Genomic DNA, 13,204 nt, shown 5'->3' with positions numbered 1-13,204 from the left:
TGGCGGCCACCTGGCGCCAGGGGGCGGTGGCGGGCCGGCGGGCCGGGGGCGCCGCCGATGAGGTGCGCCCGGGGCGCCAGGATGCTCCGTGGTCCCGGGCGCCCGCATGCACTGTGGTCCAGGGCGAGCTTGGACCCAGCACCAAGGCCCGAGGGCGTGAACAGTGCTCCCCGGCACTTGCATCCCTAGCTGGGCTGCCACCAGCTCCCTGCATGGGCCTTAGCAAGCTGCTTGAACTTTCTGAGCGTCTGTCTCCTCATCTCGCTGGAAAAAAGTGAGTGGATGGAAAGTGACGCTGTCTGTGTGTCGGGCGCTGCGAGGACAGAATGGATAACCCGGTGAACCGGCAGTGGAGTGGGGTTAGCGGGGAGGAATGCAGCTCCCCTGCCAGGTGGACTGGCTCTGAACTCCCAGTGTGCTCAAGCCGGTTATGTAACCTTTCTCTGCTTCGTTCTCCCCATCTCAGCGGTGACATTGCTGCTCCCTCCTTGTGAGCTTTTCTTGGGGAGGGGGAATTTTGTTTTTGGTTTTAGGATACCTGAGCTAATGCATGTGAAAAGCATTTAGCAAATATCATATGTGGAATCTAAAAGACTGATACTAATGAACTGATTTACTAAACAGAGACCGACTCACAGACACAGAAAACAAAGATGGTTATCAAAAGGGAAAGGGAGGGGGAGGGATAAAATTAGGAATGTGGAATTAACACGCACGCACACACGCACACATATGCTATGTCTGACTCTTTGCGACCCCATAAACTGTCGCCCTCCACAGGCTCCTTTGTCCGTGGGATTCTTCAGGCAAGAATACTGAACTGGGTTGCCATTTTCTCCTCCAGGGGATCTTCCCAACTCAGGGACCAAACCCTCATCTCCTGCATTGCTGGTGGATTCTTTACTGCTGAGCCACCAGGAAGCCCACACTCATTGTTCAGCCACTAAGTCAAGTCCAGCTCTTTGTGACCCCATGTACCACAGCACACCAGGCTCCTCTGTCCTCTGCTGTCTCCGGGAGTTTGCTCAGATTCACGTCCTTTGAGTCAGTGATGCCATCCAACCATCTCATCTTCTGCCGCCCCTTCTCCTGCCCTCAATCTTTCCCAGCATCAAGGTCTGTTCCAAAGAGTCAGCTCTTCACGTCAGGTGACTAAAGTATTGGAGCCTCAGCTTCAGCATCAATCCTTCCAATGCATATTCAGGGTTGATTTCCTTTAGGATTGACTGGTTTGATCTCTTTGCAGTCCAAGGGACTCTCAAGAGTCTTCTCCAACACCACAGTTCAAAGGCATCAGTTCTTCGGCACTCAACCTTTTCTATGGTTCAACTCTCACATCCATGCATGATTACTGGAAAAACCATAGCTTTGACTATATGAACCTTTGTTGGCAAAGTAATGACTCTGCTTTTTAATACACTGTCTTGGTTTGTCATAGCTTTTCTTCCAAGGAGCAAGTGTCTTTTAATTTCATGGCTGCAGTCACCATCCACAGTGACTTTGGAGCCCAAGAAAATTAAATCTGACACTGTTCCCATTATTTGCCATGGGACAAATAATGGGACATGACATTATTTGTCTACTTGCCATGATGTGATGGGACCAGATGCCATGATCTTCATTTTTGAATGTTGAGTTTTAAGCCAGATTTTTCACTCTCCTCTTTCACCTACTTCAAGAGGCTCTTTAGTTCCTCTTCACTTTCTGCCATAACGGTGGTGTCATCTGCATATCTGAGGTTGTTGATATCTCTCCCGGCAATCTTGATTCCAGCTTCTGCTTCATCCAGCCCAGCGTTCCATGTGATGTACTCCGAATAGAAGTTAAATAAGCAGAGTGACAACATACAGCCTTGACGTACTCCTTTCCCATTTTGAACCAGCCCATCGTTCCATGTCAGGTTCTCACTGTTGCTTCCAGACCTGCAAACCGGTTTCTCAGGAGCCAGGTCAGGTGCTCTGGCACTCCCATCTCTTCAAGAATTTCCCACAGTTTGTTGTGACCCACACAAAGGCTTTAGCGTAGTCAATGAAGCAGAAATAGATGTTTTGCTGGAATTCCCTTGCTGTTTCTATGATCCAGTGGATGTTGGCAATTTGATCTCTGGTTCCTCTGCCTTTTCTAAATCCAGGTTGTATATCTGGAAGTTCTCAGTTCACGTACTGTTGAAGCCTCGCTTGAAGAATTTTTGAGCATTACCTTGCTAGGATGTGAAATGAGCACACCTGTGCAGTAGTTTGAATTCTCTGGCGTCGCCTTTCTTTGGGATTGGATTGAAAACTGATCTTTTTCAGTCCTGTGGCCACTGCTGAGTTTTCCAAATTTGGTGGCGTATTGAGTACAATACTTTAACAACACCATCTTTTAGGATTTGAAATAGCTCAGCTGGGATTCTATCAGCTCCACTAGCTTTGTTTGTAGTAATGCTTCCTAAGGCCCACCTGACTTCGCACTCCAGGATGTCTGGCTCTAGGTGAGTGACCACACCATCGTGGTTATCCCAGGTCACACTACTATATATAAATAAAATAGATGATCAACAAGGACCTGCTGTATACAGCAGAGAGTGTTAATGAGGGCTTCCTAGGCGGCGCAAGAGCAAATAATCTGCCGGCCAATGCAAGAGACGCAAGAGACTCAAGTTCGATCCCTGGGGCAGGAAGATCCCCTGGAGCAGCAATGGCAACCCACTCCAGTATTCGTGCCTGGAAAACTCCTTGACAGAGGAGCCTGGCTGGCTACGGTTCCTGGGGTCGCAAAGAGAGGCTACACTCAGTAATCTATAATAACCCAAATGGGAAATAATCTGAAAAAGAATGGACATATCTCTTTATACGTATAACTGGATCACTTTGCTGTAGACCTGAAACTGACACAATACTGTCAGTCGACTATACTCCAATAGAAAATTCAACAATGTTTTCAAAACACTTAGAACTGTGACTGACAAGTGGTGACTGTCAGATGAACCACAGTTTGGGGGAACTGTTAAAAGTTACCATCTCTAGTGGCTCCATTGCACCCATGGGCTGAGTCCTGTATCTTTCCAGAATAATGTGAGGACTCTTGGAGCAGTCAATGGAGGGGAGAGAATGGGATCTGAAGTCAGATTATGTGGGCTCACATCGCCACACTGCTACTTACTAACCAACGAACTGTATGAGTCCGAGAAAGTTCCTTAACCCCTCTGTGAAATGGGAATGGCACAGTGACTGCCTACGTGATAGACAGGACGCGAATCGGCAGGTGCCAGTTGTGGCTGTTACTAATATTAGTGTCATTGGTGATAGACAGGGAGGCCTGGCGTGCTGCGATTCATGGGGTCGCAGAGTCGGACACGACTGAGCGACTGAACTGAACTGAAAGATGGTATAACAGAAAGAGCACGAAATGAATTAAAGCAGTGTCACCTGACAGCCACTGCCCTCCCCCCATCCTCAGTGTCTTCATCTGTAAAGGGGCGACTCGAGCCCCCAGTTTCCGACAGGGTGAGCCCTCCCAGGTCCAGCAGCAGCGTTCCGTGAAAAACGGGGCCTTGCCTAGAGCTGGGCAGCTGCCGTCAGAGGCGCAGTCAACAAACCAGGCTCTAGATAAACGGCTTCCAGTCCCAGCGGAACAGCAGAGTTCCTGCCAAGCTGCTCTGGCATCTCAGCTCCAGGCTGAAGTGCTAGAATAGGGCTGGTTGACTCATTGGGAGATGACTTGGCTGAAAGCCAGCAGATGTGACGTCAGCCCGGCCAGGCAGCCGCCAGGGAGCATAACGAGGGCGGGAAAGCCCCGCTTCAGCCGGGCTCCCAGACTCACGGGGGTGGGGAGAGCAGCCGATTGCAGAATCTCATAACTGGCGAACCTGTTTCCCCACTCTTTCATTTTTCGCCTTAGGCTTTCTGTTTTCTCAATTAGGTTAGGTGGTGACTTGTCTATTAGGAGATTGTGTGTAGTTTCCTTGAGAATCAGATTTTATTGAAAGACTGTTACGATCATCTGGTCACTGGATATTTCTGCTGTTTAACTTACTTAACAGCTGTGAGCGGGCTCTGTCGACTGGGAGAGAAGCTTAGGTGCGCAGAGTGGCCACCTGAGGCACTGTGTGTCGCCTGCCAGCCTGAAGACGTTCACGGTCCTCTGGCACTCTCTAAGGTGACCTTGCTCGGATGACAAACTGAACAGATTACTACTCCAACAAGGATCTCGCCAAGCAGCCTCATTTCCCAGGTGAAGGGGACAAGGTAGGGTGGGAAGAAGGAACGTAATTAGGACTCAAGGCACCTGGATGCTGATTCCAAACCTACCGTTGACCCACTGGGCACGTCAGGCAAGACTCGTCACCTCAGGAAATCCCAGCCCCCGGTCAGAGTTGCTCAGTGCTCCCCAGAGTCCGCTCTTCAACCTTCTCAAACTTTAATGCACATAGCAGTCCCCCAGGGATCTTGTAAAAACGCAGATTCTGACTCAACAGCTTGGGGTGAGACTGTGCTAACCACTAGACCACCAGGGAACCCCTTCCTTGTCTTGAGTTCTAATTTACAGCTTACCATTTTATATTAAGGCTTCCCTGGTGGCTCGGATGCTGAAAAATCCACCTGCAATGCGAGAGACCTGAATTGGATCGCTGGTTTGGGAAGATCCCCTGGAGGAGGGCGTGGCAACCCACTCCAGTATTCTTGCCTGGAGAATCCCCATGGACAGAGGAGCCTGGCGGGCTACAGTCCAGGGGGTCACAAAGAGTTGGACACGACTGAGCGACTAAGCGCACACGCGTTTTGTATTAAGCGTCTCCTGTGCGCCTCACTGATCCAACCGTGAAAGAGGCATAACGTGAAAGTCGCTCGGTCGTGTCCAGCTCTGTGCAGCTGACCCCATGAACTGTAGCCCGCCAGGATCCTCTGTCCATGGAATTCTCCAGGCCAGAATACTGGGGTGGGTAGCCTTTCCTTTTTCCAGGGGATCTTCCCAACCCAGAGATGGAACCCAGGTCTCCCTCGTTGCAGGAGGATTGTTTACCGTCTCAGCCACCAGGGAAGCCCTAAAAGAGGAAAGGCATAAACGAACCAAGAGTGTGGACAAGCACTAGACCACACGGACCCGTGTCCAGACGGCCACATCCCCAGCTCCTCCTTAGTCCCCACTTGCATGTCGCAGGATTCACCCAACGGCATCCTATTAAAAATCGTGATGACCTGGCCGAGGACAGTCACGACATAATGCTCGCACTTCCAAAGATGCCAAAGAAAACAGTGGCCAGTACATTACAAAATAACACCTGCCTCCAGAAATTCTTGCCAGTCTGAGCTTCCACCGGTGTGCTTTCAAATGCCCACGTTGAATCGGCATCTCTGGGCAAATCTACAGTGTGAGGGTTTCCAGCGGTTACCAGAAGTCATTACAGGAACAAATCACGTGGATTTCTTTTCGAAAAAATTCTGACTTGACCCCAAACTACTGTCAAGACAGTGTCTATTCTGTCTAACAAACACCACAAAAGAAATCTCCTTCCAAGTTTAGTTCCATGAAGATGGAAATCACAGCATATCCCTTTCCTTGGTCAAAAAGAGATGCGCACCCAGGCATTTCCCGCCCTGAGCAGCAGAACAAATCTGGCATCAGGCTCTCTTGCAAGAACTGGAATGAATGTTCAATTTTTCATGTTTTTTTCTCCAATCTGTCTTCCTATTTGAATTCATGTATGATTGGTTTCATTCTCTAGGTTTTGGTCCGCCACAAGTCCTTTTTGGAATGACTTGGGATGGAAATAAATTGTATTTGAATAGCGAATGGGAGTTGACTTGATGAACTGGACAAGGTGGGGGGAGAAAGGAAAACCTGTGCAGTCAAAGTGGTCTTCAGGATAAGTGACTATATTCATCCAAATGTTTGTGGAACCTACATTGTTTTATTTTAGTCCAAGATGCATGAGAGAAGGAGAATAGTGTGGTGAAAATACATTGGAGTTTGATGAAACTTTGCTTTCCTTGCAAGACAATTGATTAAATCACGCCTGTCTGTGGAAACCGATCAGCTCAGTTCAGAAGTAACAGGACGTCTTGTTTCTCAACCTGAGTTGCAACTCCATGGCTTCCAGGTGAGGTGAGTGAGTGAGTGAGTCGGGCATGGAAGCGTAGGAACATGGGAATGTGGCTTCAGGAACTCCACGTAAATGATCTTAGCCGAGCGAGACCTCCCAGTCGCCTCCAGGATGCCCCTCTATGATAAGGAATGATTCCCCTCCATCTTCTCCAACCTAAGGAGAAGAGCTCCTGCAGTGAGTCCGGGGCACACACTTCCCAGAAACACCTGCTGGAAATGATCAGAGGCAAATAGGACCATGTTGTCCCATCCTCTGTTCCCCAGAAGAGAGACTCTCCCGATGAGTCAAACCAGCCCTATTCTAGCACTTCAGCCTGGAGCTGAGATGTCAGAGCAGCTTGTTCCCCTGTAAATATATGCTCACTACTGAAAATATAGAAATAGAAGCGAATTTTTGAACTTCGCATGTAGTCTGGGAAAAGAAGTTTGAGTGAGCTGAAGTGGGATGGAGGAGGGAAAGAAGTGGACTGGAGCCCCTGGATTTAATATAGGGAAGGCCCTTTTCTAAAGGTTTTTGTTTTTTTTTAATGTGGACTATTTTAAAGTCTTTATTGACTTTAGTTACAATAGTGTTACAATATTCTGTTTTAAGTTTGGTTTTTTTGGCCTTGAGGCCTGTGGGATCCTAGCTCCCCGACCAGGGATCAAACACACACCCCTTTGTCGGAGGGCGAAGTCTGAACCACTGGACCGCCAGGGAAATCCCAAGTGTGTTTTCAAGAGTTAGTCCTCATGTCACATGGATGCCCTTCCCACCCGCTCCGTGTTCAAGAGAGAACCTGTACACCGCCGGAGGCCTGGCCCAGAACTAGGAAGGAGCGGAGATGAGATTCCAACCCAGCAGGCCAGGTCCGAAGTCCAGAGGAACCGCCGCGGGGCTCTGCGACTCCCCCGCGAAGCGCCTGTGGAATACAGACGAGGCGGAGCGGGGGAGCTGAAGGCCGCTCCCACCCCGACCTCCCACCCCGACTCTGCCCTCTGCTCCCTCCGTCCTGGGGCGGAGGTGACTCATCCCACGGGCAAGCCCTTTCCCCCCAAGCCGGGGCTTCCCACAGGCAGCATCGCTCCAGCGCTGCCCGCCCTGAGAAGCCCTGCCCTGGGCCAGCCGGGAGATCCCGTCTCCTTCCGGCTTCCGCAGGCCCGCGGGACCCTCAGACTAAGCTCAGGTTTCCAGCCACGCCCTGATCAGGGAGAAAAGCACTGTCTCCCCGTCCTTTTAACTGATGCTCCGAGTCAGGGACTTTCCAAGGTTCCCGCCCTGTTTCCTTCCGGCTCTGGTCTTCCTGGGAAGAGCCCCTCCGGAGGGCTCAGGAAGCTGACCGACGGCAGGAAGTGAAGACAGGAGGCGCACCTGCGAGGGCCCGTTTCACGGCCACCGCCAGTTTCACTTTCTTTATTTAGACGGGGAACTTCGGTTCCCTCCCCCGCTCCCCCCACCCCCACCCCTCGCCTCTCTGCCCTCTCCCCGCCCCCTCTCTCCCCGGGAACGTGAGCAGCACCTTGACCTCGGGGGCAGCAGTCCTATCCCCCTGCCTCCTCGCTCCTTGGGTAGGCAGCTTTTCTGGGACCAAAGCCAAGGCTGCCCTGCAGACACCAACCTTTTTTTTTAATCCAAACTCAGGAGAATTTATCTTCCGCAGGGACTGCCAGCATCCCTCCCGCAAAGGCCTTCTGTGGCTCCCTACTGCCTCCCGGGAGAAAACGGCGCCCCTCCCCTGAAACCCCAAGGCCACGGGGATCTGAGCTCATTTTCCAGCCAGCGCTGCCCCCTCACCCTCCCGAACCGCCCTCCTCGTTCAGCGCAGGGGGCGGCTTTGGGTCATGTTGGACCTGCGGTCGGCTCTGGCCTCCCCCCGCCCGGGTCTGACCTCGGCGGCCCCGAAGCCCCCCGCCTCCCCCCCGCCCCCGAGCGCTTCCTTCCTCCTCTGGGCTGGCCCGCGCCCGCGTGTGGCACACAGCTCCCAGGGGCCCGGGTCCCCGCTGCACTATGGGCGTCCCCGGGGGAGCGCGGGGGCCGGGACAGCTTCCTGTCACCCCCCTTCCGGCCCCTGCATCGCACACTCTCCACCCCCATGGGACCCTCTTTCTAAACGAACTGCCCCCTGCCCCCCAAGAACTCCAAGCAGCCGCCCCCGCAGGGCCTTCCACTGCGCACCCCGCCCCCGGCCCAGAGCAGAGGACCCCCCACCCGCCCAGGCTGGAAGCCCCGCTCCCCTGGGGCGCCCCCACCCCCGCCGCTCCGCTTCCTCGCACTGCCAGGTGTCTCCCCCGCGGGCAGGCTCTCGTCCTCGTCGTGAGTGACTTCAGAGCCCGCGTGCTGTGCCCCCCTTCCCAGCTTCACAGCCCCCGGGGCCCCTGCTGCCCCCGCGTCAGCCGCCCCCGCCCGGCCGCGCGGGACCCTGTCCTCACCAGCAACGCGCGCCCTTCGGAGTCTGGAGTCCGGCTCGGGCCTGCGAGCCGGCTTCGCCCCTCCGCTCTCCCCGCCCCCCCAATGCCCCCCACCGCTCTCTCCCCACCAACCCGCCCCACTAACGGCCCCCGGCTCTCTCCCCGCCCCCCTAATGCCCCCCCCCCCGCTCTCTCCCCGCCCCCCATGCCCCCCACCGCTCTCTCCCCGCCCCCCAATGCCCCCCCCCGCTCTCTCCCCGCCCCCCTAATGCCCCCCCCGCTCTCTCCCCGCCCCCCATGCCCCCCCCCGCTCTCTCCCCGCCCCCATGCCCCCCACCGCTCTCTCCCCGCCCCCCACTGCCCCCCCCGCTCTCTCCCCGCCCCCAATGCCCCCCCCGCTCTCTCCCCACCAACCCGCCCCACTAACGGCCCCCGGCTCTCTCCCCCGCCCCCTAATGCCCCCCCCCCGCTCTCTCCCCGCCCCCCAATGCCCCCCCCGCTCTCTCCCCGCCCCCCATGCCCCCCATCGCTCTCTCCCCGCCCCCCAATGCCCCCCCCCGCTCTCTCCCCGCCCCCCATGCCCCCCTCTCTCCCCGCCCCCATGCCCCCCATCGCTCTCTCCCCGCCCCCCAATGCCCCCCCGCTCTCTCCCCGCCCCCTAATGCCCCCCCCCGCTCTCTCCCCGCCCCCCATGCCCCCCTCTCTCCCCGCCCCCCATGCCCCCCATCGCTCTCTCCCCGCCCCCCAATGCCCCCCATCGCTCTCTCCCCGCCCCCCTGGCGCCCCTCCGGCCCTCCCACCACCACTCCGCCCCCTGACGCAGCCCCCAGCCCCGCTCTCCCTGGCCCCTGCCGCGGCGGGGCGTGCGTCCCTCTTGCTCCGAGTCACCCAGTGCCGGTGCTGTGTGCACGGAGCCCTTGGGGCTCAGACAGCCGTGGAGGCCTCGCCACCGTCGGACCTGCAGGCAGAGAGAGGCTCCGGGGCCCTGCTGGGTTCTTGTGTTCCCAAGGGTGCCTCACGGCTCCCAGGAGAGAAGCCGGCTGGGCTTCCCTTCCCCTTCTGTCTTTCCAGAAGCCCCTGGAACAGACGTGAAGCACCTCTCTCCGCGCCGCCTGGCACCCTGCTTCCAGAGGCCGGCGGGTTAACACTGGCAGCCCTGAGCTCCGACCAGCCCCCCCAGCCCCCACCCCGGCCTCGGGTTATACAGTCCGTCCCCGTCCTTGCCGTCAGCGGTCTGCTCCTGCCCCTCCCCGCACGTTCGGGAGGTTGGGAAGGAGCACTTGAGAAGCAATGGCTGAGCAGGTCCCCGTTGGAGGGCCCCTAAAGGACACGCAGGGCCTGGCTCAAGCCGGGCTCCCTGCAGCGGCCCGGGTCACCAGGATCCAGTTTTTCAGGAGACACACCCCCTCTTTTCCCCCAAGCTCCCCCCTCCTGGACCCCCAGGCCCCGAGGCAGGACTGGGAGGGAGCGGAGGTCGAGATGAGCAGTTGAGCTTTCCAGTGACCCCGCTGTCAGAGCGTCGGAGCCAGCGTCTGCCAGGTAGATGGAAGGTGCTCCCCACGTCCCCCGGGCCGCAGCGGGAGAGAAGGGCCCGGATGGGCAGGACCGAGGCGTGGAGCATCAGGGAACACCAGCGGCTACAGGTCAAACCCAGGCACAGGCTATGCAGGGCCCTTGTCTCTCTCCGTCACTCGATGAGACAGCTTCATGCCAGCCCAAGCAAGGCCAGGGGAGGTCAAGGCAACACCAGGAAGTGGACTCTAATAGCTTCCTTATATCAGGGTTGGAAGCTCGAGTTGATAAGGAAGTTGGGATCAAGTGCCCCAGCTGGAAGAGGCCTCTGCGAAGGAAACCTTGCGGTAGCAGATACTCTATTTCCACCGTGCTCCGGCAGGGCCTGCAGCTTATACTGACCACATCCTCGGGCCGCCCGGCCTAGAAAAAAATCCACATCTGCTGCCCAGCCAGCACCCGGGGGAAGTGCCCGTCAGCCCAGAGCTGCTTGACGTGCCCGGGGGCGGGGCCACGCTGCACACGCCACCCTGACTATGGACCCACTGCGCTGGGCAGGGCACGACCATCACTTAGGGTCGCCTTCGTGTCCTGCACAGAGCTACCTGCTCAGCTCCTCCAGCTAGGTCTACTCATCAAGACAATTGAAAGGAAAAAATGCTTGTGAATCAGTGTGAGGTCCCCACGTGCCCCCGACGTGAAGGCGAATGTGCTGCAGCCCCCAGGGTGCCCCATGCTGCTGGGTGGGATGGCCGGAGTCAGGCATTTCCTGATTTCAGTCAGCATCACCCCTTGAGTGAGACCTTGATGAGTGCCCCTGATGGCTCAGTTTCAGTCTACCCATCCGGGAAATGGGAACAGGGCTCACCCAACACAGAGCAAGAGCTCCTGGACCACAAACTTCCAGCAGCATCCTGATCTTTCCCCGAATGTTATTCCCCAGCCCAGAATGCTCACCTTCCCATCCCTACCTTCCCCTTCTTTTCTTTCACAATAACTCAAATACCATCCACCTGATTTCCAAGGCCACACCTGAGTTTCCAGGCTGCTGGACTTGCTCGAACACATCAGTTGTCCCTGTTCCTGACTTAGCACCGTGATGGCTGGTTGACCAGCTGGCCTCATCCACTTCGCCCTCCCTGCAATGTCCCTCCCTTCTAAGCCTACAACACAGGGCAAAGTGCCCAGCCCACACAGACGCTCCCCACACGTCCAGGCCGGGCAGTGCTGGGCTGGTACCGCGGGCCGTAGGTCGGTCCCTCCCTGTACGTCAGCCACCACGGGCTGGCTTTTGACCTGGACGGTCTGCAGAAGGAGACAGGTCACAGTGACTCAGGCCGCTGGAGGATTAGCGGAGCTGGGGCAAGGGGGAGGCCCACTGGTGGGTGGGGCAGCTCTCCCTTCCAGCAGAGTCTGCCCCCCTCCAATCCAGCAGAGCCCAAAGTCCTGTTAGAAGCCGTGCCTTTCCCCGGGGAAGCTATGAGGGGGATTGAAAAGCCAGCCAGGGAGCCGTCAGAGACTTGACTTTCCCTTCAACTTCTGATGTCTCCAGCCTGGACCCAGCACCTCCAGGAGTTCGATAGATTTAAGGAGTGTCCTTCACAATCTCAGAGGCTCTGGGCAAAGTCTAGGGTCACTGGTGTGATTCAGAGGGTGGGGTAGATGTCATAAATTACACATTTGTCTTAAAATACACAGGCATGCGTGCGCGCACACACACACACACACACACACACACACACACACACGGGCGCGCGCGCGCACACACGTCTCCTGGGCCTGCATGCAGTCCTTAGGAGAGGAGCTTTCTGACGGACAGAGGCACCCTGGCTCCTTAAGCCTTTCCGGGTCGACCCAGTCTTCCAGACCGGCAGCCCCCACGCCTCCCAGCACCTCTGCCTCTGTCCCTGCCCTCACTAAAGAGCCAGCCTGGCGAGCTACAGTCCGTGGGGTCGCAAAAGAATCGGACAGGACTTAGCGACTAAACAACAACATGGTTTGTATTTTTTTAACCTTCATGTTTATGTAACAAAACCACTAACCATTTTCAATCCCCCAATGCACAGCGGCACATGCTACATTACGTGACACCTACATGGGGCCAGCCAGGCACTCTGCCAGGTGCTCAGTTACCATCACACTGAACCCTCTCAGCAGCCCAGTGACGCGCCGGCAGAATCAGCTCCACTTTTCAGATGACAGAAACGAAGCTCTGGTGTCTGCTGGCTAAGGCTGCCCGCTCCCAACGCAGGGGCCCGGGTTCCATCCCTGGTCAGTGAACCAGAGTCTACAGGCCATGACCAAGACCCAGGGCAGTGAATAAATACATAAATAATTTCTTAAGAAAAAGAAATGAAGCTGAGGGAGTGTGTGTGTGTGTGTTTTGTTTTCAGGATTCACATGGTAGATGCTGGGAAAGATTGAGGGCAGGAGGAGAAGGAGGCGAGAGGATGAGATGTTTGGACGGCATCACCCACTCAGTGGACATGAGTTTGAGCAAACTCCGGGAGATGGTGAAGGACAGGGGAGCCTGGTGTGCTGCAGTCCATGGGGGTGGGGCGGCAGCTCGGATTGGATCCCACTCGCGCCCAACTCTCCCTGCCGCTCTCAGCGACCCAGCCTGAGCCTGACAGGACTGGGCAGCGGCTGAGAGGGGTGACGGCTCAAATTCTGTTTTCTCCCGGCCCTCGGGCATCCGGAGCGTCCTGCCTGCCCTGTGGGGGTGGCCACGTGATTGATCATTGATCGCAGTGAGTGATGGCACGGCCCAGTCGCCCCGTGGCAGGCACACCCCCCGGCTAGCTCAGGTCACCTGAGAGCCCCTCACGGGTGGTGTCCGGCTGTGCCAAGTTAGCAGAGCATCCCGCAGGGTCTGGACCCTGGTTCTGCGTCGCAAGGCAGGGCCACAAGGGCCTCTGGTCACCGCACACACGCCCCTCCAGGCTTGCGGGGCTGCAGATGCAGCTGGCAGCTGCCAGAAACGCAGGGAGACGTCTGGGAGCAGGCAGATGGTGACTACTCATTCCAGTGACACACTCAGTGAGTCTTTACCATGTGACATGGGATTCCCATGGGCTCAGTGGTCAGGAATCCGCCTGCCAATGCAAGAGACGAAGATCTGATCCCTGGGTCGGGAATAACCCCCGGAGAAGGAAACAGCAACCCACTCCAGTATTCTTCACTGGAGAACCCCCATGGACAGAGGAACCTGGCGGGT

General features: G+C 56.4%; 1 protein-coding gene and 1 long non-coding RNA gene across 2 annotated transcripts in view; one reads left to right on the top strand and one right to left on the bottom strand.

Moving 5' to 3' along the window:
• RGS9 (regulator of G protein signaling 9) overlaps positions 1 to 8,552 on the bottom strand; it is a 73,595-nt gene extending 65,043 nt beyond the window's left edge. The window contains exon 1 of the mRNA XM_060395082.1: positions 8,497 to 8,552. The gene's annotated coding sequence lies outside the window, so the exon portion shown is untranslated. The remainder of the gene's footprint in view (positions 1 to 8,496) is intronic.
• Positions 57 to 5,775, top strand: LOC114116809 (uncharacterized). The gene is made up of 2 exons (XR_003590595.3): positions 57 to 274; positions 4,025 to 5,775. It is a non-coding gene; the product is annotated as an uncharacterized LOC114116809 (long non-coding RNA).
• Positions 8,553 to 13,204: the final 4,652 nt, after the last annotated feature.

This window comes from Ovis aries, chromosome 11 (assembly GCF_016772045.2).
Source record: "Ovis aries strain OAR_USU_Benz2616 breed Rambouillet chromosome 11, ARS-UI_Ramb_v3.0, whole genome shotgun sequence".
NCBI classification, from domain to species: domain Eukaryota; kingdom Metazoa; phylum Chordata; class Mammalia; order Artiodactyla; family Bovidae; genus Ovis; species Ovis aries.
Note: the sequence above shows the minus strand (reverse complement) of the source record. Positions and strands in the feature narration are given on the sequence as shown.